At 44.9% G+C, this 14,378-nt stretch overlaps 4 non-coding genes across 4 annotated transcripts; 1 reads left to right on the top strand and 3 right to left on the bottom strand.

Moving 5' to 3' along the window:
• Window positions 1–6,328: 6,328 nt before the first annotated feature.
• Window positions 6,329–6,402, top strand: TRNAS-CGA (transfer RNA serine (anticodon CGA)). Its single transcript has one exon. It is a non-coding gene; the product is annotated as a tRNA-Ser (tRNA).
• Window positions 6,403–7,994: 1,592 nt separating this feature from the next.
• TRNAS-UGA (transfer RNA serine (anticodon UGA)) lies at window positions 7,995–8,068 on the bottom strand. The gene has a single exon. It is a non-coding gene; the product is annotated as a tRNA-Ser (tRNA).
• A 1,889-nt stretch (window positions 8,069–9,957) lies between these two features.
• On the bottom strand, window positions 9,958–10,031 carry TRNAS-UGA (transfer RNA serine (anticodon UGA)). The gene has a single exon. It is a non-coding gene; the product is annotated as a tRNA-Ser (tRNA).
• A 421-nt stretch (window positions 10,032–10,452) lies between these two features.
• On the bottom strand, window positions 10,453–10,526 carry TRNAL-CAA (transfer RNA leucine (anticodon CAA)). Its single transcript has one exon. It is a non-coding gene; the product is annotated as a tRNA-Leu (tRNA).
• Window positions 10,527–14,378: the final 3,852 nt, after the last annotated feature.

Genomic DNA, 14,378 nt, shown 5'->3' with positions numbered 1-14,378 from the left:
TGCTCAACGTGGGACGGAATTGACCCACAAGGGGGCGTCGCCGAAGAGTGGAATCTGCCTTATAAAGAACGCCGCTGCAAACCCAGGCTTCAGTTCGGAGCGGCGCGCGTCTAAGGCACTTTCAAGCATTCTGTTTGCTGTTGCAGGTGAGACTTAGTTGCTTGTTCTGCGATCCAAAAACTGCCTATGCGCCGCTGCCGAGCACAACGCTGAGTGTTGAACTGCTTGATCTGCTTTGTATTTGTATTGATAAGTGTTGTGTACTTGGCGTTAAGCTGTGTTTCAGACTGCAGTGTTAGTCATGAGCAAAGACGTTAAAGAAATCAGCAAGGCGCTTGAAGATCTGAAACGCGAGCTGAGAGCTGACCTTAGAACGCTAAAAAATAGCGTAAAAAGCTGCAATGGCACCTGTGATGGCGTAAATGAAATCAATAATGAGATAAAAGAGTTGAGAAAGGAAGTTAAGATGTTGTCTAAAAAAACGACGAGCTGACGGTAGAAAACCGCCGATTAATCGAGAGGACAGAAGAACTGGAGCAATACCAGAGAGCTTGAAAAAAAAGTGTTCCCGATGAAGACGACCCATGTGACGCCGTGAAAAGAATTGGAGCTTTTTTGGATGAACCGATAACTGACTCCGACATTGATGTATGTCACCGCGTCTCGACATTCAACAAAGGAGAAAAAAAAACATAGTTGTTCGTTCTGTGCATCGCACTAAACGGGGAAAGGTTTTGCAGAAATTCAGGAAGAAGCGACTGACCACTAAGGACATTGACTTCGACGGGGAAAGCAACCCTGTGTTCGTAAATGAGCATTTAACGGGGTCAAACAAAAAGCTCCTGGGCGCTGCGATGGATAGATAGATAAAGAGGAGGAGGGAAAGACAGGGATGTTAACCAGAAAGGGGTTCCGGTTGACTACCCTGCACTGGGGAAGAGGGATTAGGGGGCTAAAAGGAGGAAGAGAGAAGGGGATAAAGGCATAACACGCACACACGCACAACGCTGTCACAATTTGTCACTCAATCCAGTCGCTCTCAAGTAGGCAAAGAGAGCCTTGAATGCCTTGAGGGCAGTCCACTGCTGTGGCCACGGACCGAGGATCTTTTGCTCTGTTAATGGGCGAGGATCGAGGCGGTCCAGGGTACAACACAGTGTATGTCTTGCACTCGCTAATGCAGGGCACTCACAGAGAAGATGAGCGATGGTCTCCTCACAACCGCAGCTTTGACAGGCAGGACTGTCGGCCATCCCCATCCTGAAAGCATAGTGGTTGGTAAAAGCAACGCCGATCCATAAACGGCATAACAATGTTGCGTCGCGACGTGCTAAGTTGCGTGGAAGACGAAGGCGCAGTCCAGGGTCCAGTGCCTTGAGGCGGAGGTTGCAAAACTCTCCCGTGTTCCACGCTAAACATGTGAGCTCTAGCGCCAAAGGGCGAAGCCCACACGCTGCGTCAGGTCTTGATATTGGGATCCTCACTGCGACTTCCCGAAAGAAAGCAATGGAATGGAAGTTCGTTGGGACCTCCCACGGAAAAATCTATGCACGCAGGGACGAGACTGCAGATGTTATCAGATTAGCCAATGTGTCTGATGTGGAAAAAATAGCCAGATAATAGACACTATCAGGAATGTTGCTAACGCTCATTGAACCCTTGTAATGGACATACCTGGATGTTGCTATTATGACTATGCAACTTTCAATAAAACATATGTCTAGTGTACGACAGCTTACAACTATGCATTTAAACATGCGCAGCATAAAAACAAGTAATATATATATATATATATATATATATATATATATATATATATATATATATATATATATATATAATATAAACGAGAAGCAATATTCCTTGAGTCTCTGACTATTAAATTTAATGCCCTAGTTCTCACAGAAACCTGGTTAACAAAGGACGACATACAACCTTACCTGCCAGGTTATAGGTGTGCAAGCATATGCAGGGAAGCAAAAAAACGAGGCGGAATTGCAGTATATCTTGAGCAAAATATGTGCTACGAAGTTATAGATAATTTGGCAAGGATTGATCAAAACGTAGAAAGTTTGTTTATCAAATTATCTGGTACTGTGATTGGAGCAATATACAGGCTGCCATCTGGCTGTGTATCTGAATTTAGCGACTTCTTTGAAAGTGCACTTTCTAGGATCTGTTACAAAATCGTTTATAATTCTTAGAGATGTCAACATTGATACAATATCGGACAGCTCGAATGCAAATGAATTTCGTGACCTTATTCATCTCTATGCTGGTACGAACGTTGTGCCAGTTCCAACAAGGGTGACCACTGATACTGTAACGTGTCTTGACATCTGCGTTACAAATACGAATTGTGACGATATCGCCGCTGGTGTTATAACATGTAACCTCAGTGATCACCTTCGCGTGTTCTGTTTGGGTCCCCCTGTTTCCAGCAGACACAGAAATAATAAGGAAAATACCTGGCATCGTAAAATAAATGATGAAACTCTGAAGGTTTTTTGCACCCTAATAGAGAACGAAAGCTGGGATGACGTTTACATAGAACAGAATGCTACAACCGCGTATAGAATATTTCTGAAAAGACTTCTGGGGTGCTATGATGCAGATTTTTCTTTGTGTGAGCATAAAACAAAGAAAAAAGGTATGCGTAAAATTTAGATGACCGTGGAGTTATTCAAGCGCATAAAAGAAAAAATTAAGAAGTTTCATTCTTTTCTTAAATCTCGAGATCTGCATATATTTGCCGAGTTTAAAACCTTCAGCAACAAATTGAACTCAGACCTGAAGAGAGCGAAAATTGAGTAATTTTAGGCTAAAATTCTTCGGGTTCGTAATAACAATTAAAGGCTATGGGAGATGGTTACTAATTTAATGAACAGAAAACGACCGAATCCCTGCGTAACAGCTATTACTGTGAATGGGGATCGTTTTCCTGATTCGCAGCTTGCGGAAGAAATGAATCTTAGTTTCATTAGCTTTGGAAAGTATACTGGTCCACTTGCTACTACGTACGAGCCGACACATACCAATGGTATAATCAGCTCCATCTCCCTTTCTCCTAGCAGTCCATCAGACATTTACAGAATAATCAGGAGTTTGAAAAACGATGTAGCATCTGGAGATGACGGGATAAAAGCTTTGCCAATTAAACATATCGCAAGCCACATAAGTCACGTGTGGTCATCTATGGTTAATCTGATGCTTCTTACTGGAGATTTTCCTGCTGATCTAAAGTTAACAAAAGTAGTTCCCGTGTATAAAGGCGGCGGTGCAGCAAATAATAATAACTATAGGCCAATTTTCGTCTTGACTATTTTCTCTAAAATATTTGAGCGCGTTGTCAATGACAGACTCACTAGTTTTTTTCAGAAACATAGAATAATAGCTGACGTTCAGTATGGCTTTCAAGCAAAAACTACAGAACAGGCTCTTCTGCATATAAAAGATAAAATTATTGAAAACATAGAAAAAAGCTCTTAACATTGGGTATATTTATAGATCTTAGGAAAGCGTTTGATATTGTACAACACAAAATAATATTAACGAAGCTAGAGATCTGTGGGATTAGGGGTATAGCGCTCAGACTACTTGAAACATATCTGAAGGGTAGGTCCCAGTATGTAATTATAAACAACTGTATGTCTAGTAAAATGGAGTTACAGTACAGCGTCCCTCAAGGATCCATTCTGGGGCCTTTACTATTTTTTATATACGTGAACGATATAACAATGATACCAGGATCTCCTTAATCAATCATGTGCGCAGATGAAATATATTCTTTACGGGAGCAACAAAAACAAGATTAGACAAATCTGTAAATGAATACTTACTAAAACTATCTGCGTGGCTGCAAGCCAATCGTAAAAGCCTAAATATAGCAAAATCTAAATACATAATTTTCAAACCCACAAGCAAGCGAGATGACAGTCCCATCAACATCAGGTACGATGGCAACCCGCTGGCGGAGGTCACGGAGCAAAAGTTCTTGGGGGTATGTTTCTGTGGTGATCTCTCATCGAACACCCACGTAGAGAGCCTTAAGTTCGAATTATCACGGTTTACAGGCTGCCTCTACCGAATTCAACAGTTAATTCCATCTTGGTTGAAGCTGATATTATATTATTCTCTGTTCTACTCTAGGATAAGCTATAGTATACCAGTTTGGGGCACAACAACTGACTCAACTTGCAACAAATTAAATACTGTGCAGAAGAAAGTGCTACGCATATGCGAAACTTACTATGAGGATAAACGGAAAATAAGAACTCACCCACTTTTTAGTAAGTACATTATTCTGAGGGCAGACCAGGTATACTACTTCAAGCTGCTACAGTGGATACATAAGAACAGACTGCATAACGTACCTACGGAGAGTGTAAGCCCGTACGACATCAGAGATTCGAAAATAAGAATGCCAATAGTTAGAACAAACTATGGCCGGCAAACACTACCCTTTCAGGTTACCAAAATGCTCAATAGAAGAGACATTCCCGTTAATTACAATAAACCGTTCCCTGCCTTCAAAAAGGATTGTAACAGAGTTCTTTTCTTCAGTGATGTTGTCTACACTTCTTACAAATATCTTTTCCGCGGAAGTGTAGTGTATAGATGTTTTGTTTGCCATCTCCCATTTTTCTTACTTGCGATGCCTGTACTGTTCGTATATGTGCGGATATATGTTCATGGACATATTTTCTTTTTGTGCTTGAAGGGGAAGAGGAAAGGGGAAAAATGACGAAAAATTTTTGATTTAGTGCATTATGTTGCATATGTATCATGATTCTTATCATTTTTATGTTTTACCCATTCCACATTTATAGCGCAATTTTCTCGTTGAATGCACTTTCCTTTTAAAGATGTATCTTTGTGTTTCTTGTATGCACTGTATGCGTTTGTGTTTTGACCAATGATATTGTTTGTCTGCTGCCCAGCCGCACTGTTATATATATATTAGCAGACAAGGCAAATGAAGTGAGGGGCTCGCTTGACATACATATTAAGGAAGCCAACAGTCACCGAAACCAAGGTGCATAGGGGAATGTTTCTATATTTTTTTATATATCTAGTTCCAATCAATTCGTAATAAAGAAAATTACTTATCATGCAGCAGAAAAAACAACCTTGCCGCCGGTGGGATTCGTTTTTTATGCTACTTGATAAGTAATTTTCTTTAATACTAATTGATTGGCACTACATATATAAAAAATAAAGAAAAAATAGAAAAATTCCCCTATGCACCTTGGTTTCGGTGACTGTTGGCTTCCTTAATATATATGTCAAAAGAGCCCCTCACTTCATTTGCCTTGTCTGCTAATAGCTTAACGGGGGTCTCGGTTCTGGCAGTCTTGATGCCATAGGTAGCATAAGAGGGATCGAAGACTCAAGCCATCAGTGGGGAACCCGTACTCTGACCTTTGAAGGTTAGAGTACGGGTTCCCCACGTTTGGTGCAGAATCTACATAGCAAAGGCTTCTCTATACGCTTTCAATGGGTGCCCTCGCACATAGGTGTCTAAGGCAACGTGATAGCAGACAACCTCGCCCATACAGCTCTCTCCGGGATTCCAGTACATGGAGTCCCTCATGAAGTCAAGCAAATGTTCAGAGATGTGGTGTTGTGCCTCTTCAGTTCTTTGTGGAGCTCTCCTCATCAGCCATGTGTGACCAAGGGTCTCAAAAGGTACCAAGCCACCTTGCTGCACCACGTTCGCACAGATTCTGCTCATACGCCGGCGTGGATGTATAAGTCTGGCCTAGCGTTGTCACCATTGTGCTCAACGTGTGGTGTGCGTGGTGACATAGAACATTACCTCTTGTGCTGTACTTTGTACAACGCGGAACGGGCTCTGTTATTCGGATCCCTCAAGAAGGCAGGAGTTCCTCACAGTTCTCTTCAGGACATAGTTTTCCCGCGCGGGAGTCAGTCGAGTAGAAGGGATGCTTCTCGCATTCTTTTACTTTACCTGCAGGACACGGATTTGGCCTCCACATGGTGACCTCAGGAGTGTCTATTTGGGTTTTTGCGGACAGTGTTTCTGTGATTTCTATTTAAGTGTCGCTACGGTGGAGCAATTGCCGGCAGCAACTGCAAGGCTAATCCCACCGGTAGTTTACAACCACTCAACTAAACTCAACTAGCATAAGAGGGCGCTCGCACAGTTTCCCCCCTCGCCGTTAGATGAGGTTCCACGTCACGCTCGCGGTATTACAGGACGTGCTACGTCCACCGCTATGGTCGGGAGTGGCGGTGGTGAACACTCTCAAGGTTCGCGTACACCAAATAAACATAAATACCCATGAGAGCAGCAGATTGGACAGCCGCCGCCGTAGCTCAGTTGGTAAGAGCACCGGACGCGATATTCGGTGGTCGTGGGTTCGGATCCCACCGGCGGCTAGGTTGTTTTTTCTGCTGCTTGATAAGTAATTTTCTTTATAACAAGTTGATTGGCACTAGATATATAAAAAATAAAAAATAAAAAAATGGAAACATTCTCCTATGCACCTTGGTTTCGGTGACTGTTGGCTTCCTTTATATATATATATATATATATATATATATATATATATATATATATATATATATATATATATATATATACCAAAAGTGATTTCTGGCAGCTGATTTGGTCAATATAATAACAAATCACCAAAAATTGAAGAAACATAACAGGATTTAATTCACGACGTTTCGGCTGGAGGACCAGCCTTTTTCGAGTGCTGGTCCTCCAGCCGAAACGTCGTGAATTAAATCCTGTTATGTTTCTTCTATTTTTGGTGATTATATATATATATATATATATATATATATATATATATATATATATATATATATATATATATATATATACATATGAAGGGAGCCAACAGTCACCGAAACCAAGGTGCATAATAGGGGAACGTGAATTTTTTGTATGTGTTATGCTTATCAGTGGGATAATATTACTTAGATTAATAAATCGCTTAAAGAAAATTACTTATAAAGCAGGAGAAAAAAACAACCATGCCGCCGGTGGGATCCGAAACCACGACCTAATTATCGCGTCCGGTGCTCTTACCAACTGAGCTACGGCGACGGCTGTCCAATCTGCTGCTCTCGTGGGTATTTATGTTTACTGGGTGTAAGCGAGCCTTGAGAGTGTTCACTAGCGCCACCCTCGAACATAGCGGTGGACGCAGCACGTCCTGTAATACCGCGAGCGTGACGTAGAACGTCATCTAACGGCGAGGGCGGAAACTGTACGAGAGCCCTCTTATGCTACCTATGGCATCAAGACTGCCAGAACCGAGACCCTCGTTAAGCTATTAGCAGACAAGCTAAATGAAATGAGGGGCCCGTTTGACAAAATTATGAAGGGAGCCAACAGTCACCGAAACCAAGGTGCATAGGGGAACGTTAATTTTTTTTATGTGTTATGCTTATCAGTGGGATAATAATACTTAGATTAAAAATCGCTTAAAGAAAATTACTTATAAAGCAGCAGAAAAACAACCATGCCGCCGGTGGGATCCGAGCCCGCGACCTCCGAATCTCGCGTCCGGTGCTCTTACCAACTGAGCTACGGCGACGGCTGTCCAATCTGCTGCTCTCGTGGGTGTTTATGTTTACTGGGTGTAAGCGAGCCTTGAGAGTGTTCACCAGCGCCACCCTCGACCATAGCGGCGGACGTAGCACGTCCTGTAATACCGCGAGCGTGACGTAGAACGTCATCTAACGGCGAGGGCGGAAACTGTGCGAGAGCCCTCTTATGCTACCTATGGCATCAAGACAGCCAGAACCGAGACCCTCGTTAAGCTATTAGCAGACAACTTAAATGAAATGAGATCCCGTTTGACAAATTTATGAAGGGAGCAACAGTCACCGAAACCAAGGTGCAAAGGGGAACGTTAATTTTTTTTTATGTGTTATGCTTATCAGTGGGATAATAATACTTAGATTAATAAAGCGCCTAAAGAAAATTACTTATAAAGCAGCAGAAAAAACAACCATGCCGCCGGTGGGATCCGAACCCACGACCTCCGAATATCACGTCCGGTGCTGTTACCGACTGAGCTACGGCGACGGCTGTCCAATCTGCTGCTCTTGTGGGTATTTATGTTTACTGGGTGCAAGCGAGCCTTGAGAGTGCTCACCAGCGCCACCCTCGACCATAGCGGCGGACGTAGCACGTCCTGTAATACCGCGAGCGTGACGTAGAACGTCATCTAACGGCGAGGGCGGAAACTGTGCGAGAGCCCTCTTATGCTGCCTATGGCATCAAGGCTGCCAGAACCGAGACCCTCGTTAAGCTATTAGCAGACAAGTTAAATGAAATGAGGGGCCCGTTTGTCAAATTTATGAAGGGAGCCAACAGTCACCGAAAGCAAGGTGCATAGGGGAACGTTAATTTCTTTTATGTGTTATGCTTATCAGTGGGATAATAATACTTAGATTAATAAGTCGCTTAAAGAAAATACTTATAAAGCAGCAGAAAAAACAACCATGCCGCCGGTGGGATCCGAACCCACGACCTCCGAATATCGCGTCCGGTGCTCTTACCAACTGAGCTACGGCGACGGCTGTCCTATCTGCTGCTCTCGTGGGTATTTATGTTTACTGGGTGTAAGCGAGCCTTGAGAGTGTTCAACAGCACCACCCTCGACCTTCCCGCGGACGTAGCACGTCCTGTAATACCGCGAGCGTGATGTAGAACGTCATCTAACGGCGAGGGCGGAAACTGTGCGAGAGCTCTCTACCTATGGCATCAAGACTGCCAGAACCGAGACCATCGTTAAGCTATTAGCAGACAAGTTAAATGAAATGAGGGGCCCGTTTGACAAATTTATGAAGGGAGCCAACAGTCACCGAAACCAAGGTGCATAGGGGAACGTTAATTTTTTTTATGTGTTATGCTTATCAGTGGGATAATAATACTTAGATTAATAAGTCGCTTAAATAATATTACTTATAAAGAAGCAGAAAAAACAACAATGCCGCCGGTGGGATCCGAACCCACGACCTCCGAATATCGCGTCCGGTGCTCTTACCAACTGAGCTACGGCGACGGCTGTCCTATCTGCTGCTCTCGTGGGTATTTATGTTTACTGGGTGTAAGCGAGCCTTGAGAGTGTTCATCAGCGCCAGCCTCGACCATAGCGGCGGACGTAGCACGTCCTGTAACACCTCGAGCGTGACGTAGAACGTCATCTAACGGCGAGGGCGGAAACTGTGCGAGAGCTCTCTACCTATGGCATCAAGACTGCCAGAACCGAGACCATCGTTAAGCTATTAGCAGACAAGTTAAATGAAATGAGGGGCCCGTTTGACAAATTTATGAAGGGAGCCAACAGTCACCGAAACCAAGGTGCATAGGGGAACGTTAATTTTTTTTATGTGTTATGCTTATCAGTGGGATAATAATACTTAGATTAAAAATCGCTTAAAGAAAATTACTTATAAAGCAGCAGAAAAACAACCATGCCGCCGGTGGGATCCGAGCCCGCGACCTCCGAATCTCGCGTCCGGTGCTCTTACCAACTAAGCTACGGCGACGGCTGTCCAATCTGCTGCTCTCGTGGGTATTTATGTTCACTGGGTGTAAGCGAGCCTTGAGAGTGTTCACCAGCGCCACCCTCGACCATAGCGGCGGACGTAGCACGTCCTGTAATACCACGAGCGTGACGTAGAACGTCATCTAACGGCGAGGGCGGAAACTGTGCGAGAGCCCTCTTATGCTACCTATGGCATCAAGACAGCCAGAACCGAGACCCTCGTTAAGCTATTAGCAGACAACTTAAATGAAATGAGATCCCGTTTGACAAATTTATGAAGGGAGCAACAGTCACCGAAACCAAGGTGCATAGGGGAACGTTAATTTTTTTTTATGTGTTATGCTTATCAGTGGGATAATAATACTTAGATTAATAAAGCGCTTAAAGAAAATTACTTATAAAGCAGCAGAAAAAACAACCATGCCGCCGGTGGGATCCGAACCCACGAACTCCGAATATCACGTCCGGTGCTCTTACCGACTGAGCTACGGCGACGGCTGTCCAATCTCCTGCTCTCGTGGGTATTTATGTTTACTGGGTGCAAGCGAGCCTTGAGAGTGCTCACCAGCGCCACCCTCGGCCATAGCGGCGGACGTAGCACGTCCTGTAATACCGCGAGCGTGACGTAGAACGTCATCTAACGGCGAGGGCGGAAACTGTGCGAGAGCCCTCTTATGCTGCCTATGGCATCAAGGCTGCCAGAACCGAGACCCTCGTTAAGCTATTAGCAGACAAGTTAAATGAAATGAGGGGCCCGTTTGACAAATTTATGAAGGGAGCCAACAGTCACCGAAACCAAGGTGCATAGGGGAACGTTAATTTTTTTTATGTGTTATGCTTATCAGTGGGATAATAATACTTAGATTAATAAGTCGCTTAAAGAAAATTACTTATAAAGCAGCAGAAAAAACAACCATGCCGCCGGTGGGATCCGAACCCACGACCTCCGAATATTGCGTCCGGTGCTCTTACCAACTGAGCTACGGCGACGGCTGTCCTATCTGCTGCTCTCTTGGGTATTTATGTTTACTGGGTGTAAGCGAGCCTTGAGAGTGTTCAACAGCGCCACCCTCGACCATACCGGCGGACGTAGCACGTCCTGTTATACCGCGAGCGTGACGTAGAACGTCATCTAACGGCGAGGGCGGAAACTGTGCGAGAGCTCTCTACCTATGGCATCAAGACTGCCAGAACCGAGACCATCGTTAAGCTATTAGCAGACAAGTTAAATGAAATGAGGGGCCCGTTTGACAAATTTATGAAGGGAGCCAACAGTCACCGAAACCAAGGTGCATAGGGGAACGTTAATTTTTTTAAGTGTTATGCTTATCAGTGGGATAATAATACTTAGATTAATAAGTCGCTTAAAGAATATTACTTATAAAGCAGCAGAAAAAACAACAATGCCGCCGGTGGGATCCGAACCCACGACCTCCGAATATCGCGTCCGGTGCTCTTACCAACCGAGCTACGGCGACGGCTGTCCAATCTGCTGCTCTCTTGGGTATTTATGTTTACTGGGTGTAAGCGAGCCTTGAGAGTGTTCACCAGCGCCACCCTCGACCATAGAGGTGGACGTAGCACGTCCTGTAATACCGCGAACGTGACGTAGAACGTCATCTAACGGCGAGGGGGGAAACTGTGCGAGAGCCCTCTTATGCTACCTATGGCATCAAGACTGCCAGAACCGAGATCCTCGTTAAGGTATTAGCAGACAAGTTAAATGAAATGAGGGGCCAGTTTGACAAATTTATGAAGGGAGCCAACAGTCACCGAAACCAAGGTGCATAGGGGAACGTTAATTTTTTTATGTGTTATGCTCATCAGTGGGATAGTTATACTTAGATTAATAAATCGCTTAAAGAAAATTACTTATAAAGCAGCAGAAAAAACAACCATGCCGCCGGTGGGATCCGAACCCACGACCTCCGAATATCGCGTCCGGTGCTCTTACCAACTGAGCTACGGCGACGGCTGTCCTATCTGCTGCTCTCTTGGGTATTTGTTTACTGGGTGTAAGCGAGCCTTGAGAGTGTTCACCAGCGCCAGCCTCGACCATAGCGGCGGACGTAGCACGTCCTGTAATACCCCGAGCGTGACGTAGAACGTCATCTAACGGCGAGGGCGGAAACTGTGCGAGAGCCCTCTTATGCTACCTATGGCATCAAGACTGCCAGAACCGAGACCCTCGTTAAGCTATTAGCAGACAAGTTGAATGAAATGAGGGGCCCGTTTGACAAATTTATGAAGGGAGCCAACAGACACCGAAACCAAAGTGCATAGGGGAACGTTAATTTTTTTTTATGTGTTATGCTTATCAGTGGGATAATAATACTTAGATTAATAAATCGCTTAATGAAAATTACTTATAAAGCAGCAGAAAAACAACCATGCCGCCGGTGGGATCCGAACCCACGACCTCCGAATATCGCGTCCTGTGCTCTTACCAACGGAGCTGCAGCGACGGCTGTCCAATCTGCTGCTCTCGTGGGTATTTATGTTTACTGGGTGTAAGCGAGCCTTGAGAGTGTTCACCAGCGCCACCCTCGACCATAGCGGCGGACGTAGCACGTCCTGTAATACCGCGAGCGTGACGTAGAACGTCATCTAACGGCGAGGGCGGAAACTGTGCGAGAGCCCTCTTATGCTACCTATGGCATCAAGACTGCCAGAACCGAAACCCTCGTTAAGCTATTAGCAGACAAGTTAAATGAAATGAGGGGCCCGTTTGAAAAATTTATGAAGGGAGCCAACAGTCACCGAAACCAAGGAGCATAGGGGAACGTTAATTTTTTTATGTGTTATGCTTATCAGTGGGATAATATTACTTAGATTAATAAATCGCTTAGAGAAAATTACTTATAAAGCAGCAGAAAAAACAACCATGCCGCCGGTGGGATCCGAACACACGACCTCCGAATATCGTGTCCGGAGCTCTTACCAACTGAGCTACGGCGACGGCATTCCAATCTGCTGCTCTCGTGGATATTTATGTTTACTGGGTGTAAGCGAGCCTTGAGAGTGTTCACCAGCGCCACCCTCGACCATAGCGGCGGACGTAGCACGTCCTGTAATACCGCGAGCGTGACGTAGAACGTCATCTAACGGCGAGGGCGGAAACTGTGCGAGAGCCCTTTTATGCTACCTATGGCATCAAGACTGCCAGAACCGAAACCCTCGTTAAGCTATTAGCAGACAAGTTAAATGAAATGAGGGGCCCGTTTGAAAAATTTATGAAGGGAGCCAACAGTCACCGAAACCAAGGAGCATAGGGGAACGTAATGTTTTTATGTGTTATGCTTATCAGTGGGATAATATTACTTAGATTAATAAATCGCTTAGAGAAAATTACTTATAAAGCAGCAGAAAAAACAACCATGCCGCCGGTGGGATCCGAACACACGACCTCCGAATATCGTGTCCGGAGCTCTTACCAACTGAGCTACGGCGACGGCATTCCAATCTGCTGCTCTCGTGGATATTTATGTTTACTGGGTGTAAGCGAGCCATGAGAGTGTTCACCAGCGCCACCCTCCACCAAAGCGGCGGACGTAGCACGTCCTGTAACACCGCGAGCGTGACGTAGAACGTCATCTAACGGCGAGGGCGGAAACTGTGCGAGTGCCCTCTTATGCTGCCTATGGCATCAAGGCTGCCAGAACCGAGACCCTCGTTAAGCTATTAGCATACAAGTTAAATGAAATGAGGGGCCCGTTTGACAAATTTATGAAGGGAGCCAACAGTCACCTAAACCAATGTGCACAGGGGAACGTTAATTTTTTTTATGTGTTATGCTTATCGGTGGGATAATATTACTTAGATTAATAAATCGCTTAAAGAAAATTACTTATAAAGCAGCAGAAAAAACAACCATGCCGCCGGTGGGATCCGAACCCAAGACCTCCGAATATCGCGTCCGGTGCTCTTACCAACTGAGCTACGGCGACGGCTGTCCAATCTGCTGCTCTCGTGGGTATTTATGTTTACTGGGTGTAAGCGAGCCTTGAGAGTGTTCACCAGCGCCACCCTCGACCATAGCGGCGGACGTAGCTCGTCCTGTAATACCGCGAGCGGGATGTAGAACGTCATCTAACGGCGAGGGCGGAAACTGTGTGAGAGCCCACTACCTATGGCATCAAGACTGCCAGAACCGAGACCATCGTTAAGCTATTAGCAGGCAAGTTAAATGAAATGAGGGGCCCGTTTGACAAATTTATGAAGAGAGCCAACAGTCACCGAAACCAAGGTGCACAGGGGAACGTTAATTTTTTGTATGTGTTATGCTTATCAGTGGGATACTTATACTTTAATTAATAAATCGCTTAAAGAAAATTACTTATAAAGCAGCAGAAAAAACAACCATGCCGCCGGAGGGATCCGAACCCACGACCTCCGAATATCGCGTCCGGTGCTCTTACCAACTGAGCTACGGCGACGGCTGTCCTATCTGCTGCTCTCGTGGGTATTTATGTTTACTGGGTGTAAGCGAGCCTTGAGAGTGTTCACCAGCGCCAGCCTCGACAATAGCGGCGGACGTAGCACGTCCTGTAATACCGCGAGCGTGACGTAGAACGTCATCTAACGGCGAGGGCGGAAACTCTGCGAGAGCCTCTTATGCTACCTATGGCATCAAGACTGCCAGAACCGAGACGATCGTTAAGCTATTAGCAGACAATTTAAATGAAATGAGGGGCCCGTTTGACAAATTTATGAAGGGAGCCAACAGTCACCGAAACCAAGGTGCATAGGGGAACGTTAATTTTTTTTATGTGTTATGCTTATCAGTGGGATAATAATACTTAGATTAATAAATCGCTTAAAGAAAATTACTTATAAAGCAGC

This window comes from Amblyomma americanum, chromosome 6 (genome assembly GCF_052857255.1).
Source record: "Amblyomma americanum isolate KBUSLIRL-KWMA chromosome 6, ASM5285725v1, whole genome shotgun sequence".
NCBI classification, from domain to species: domain Eukaryota; kingdom Metazoa; phylum Arthropoda; class Arachnida; order Ixodida; family Ixodidae; genus Amblyomma; species Amblyomma americanum.
Note: the sequence above shows the minus strand (reverse complement) of the source record. Positions and strands in the feature narration are given on the sequence as shown.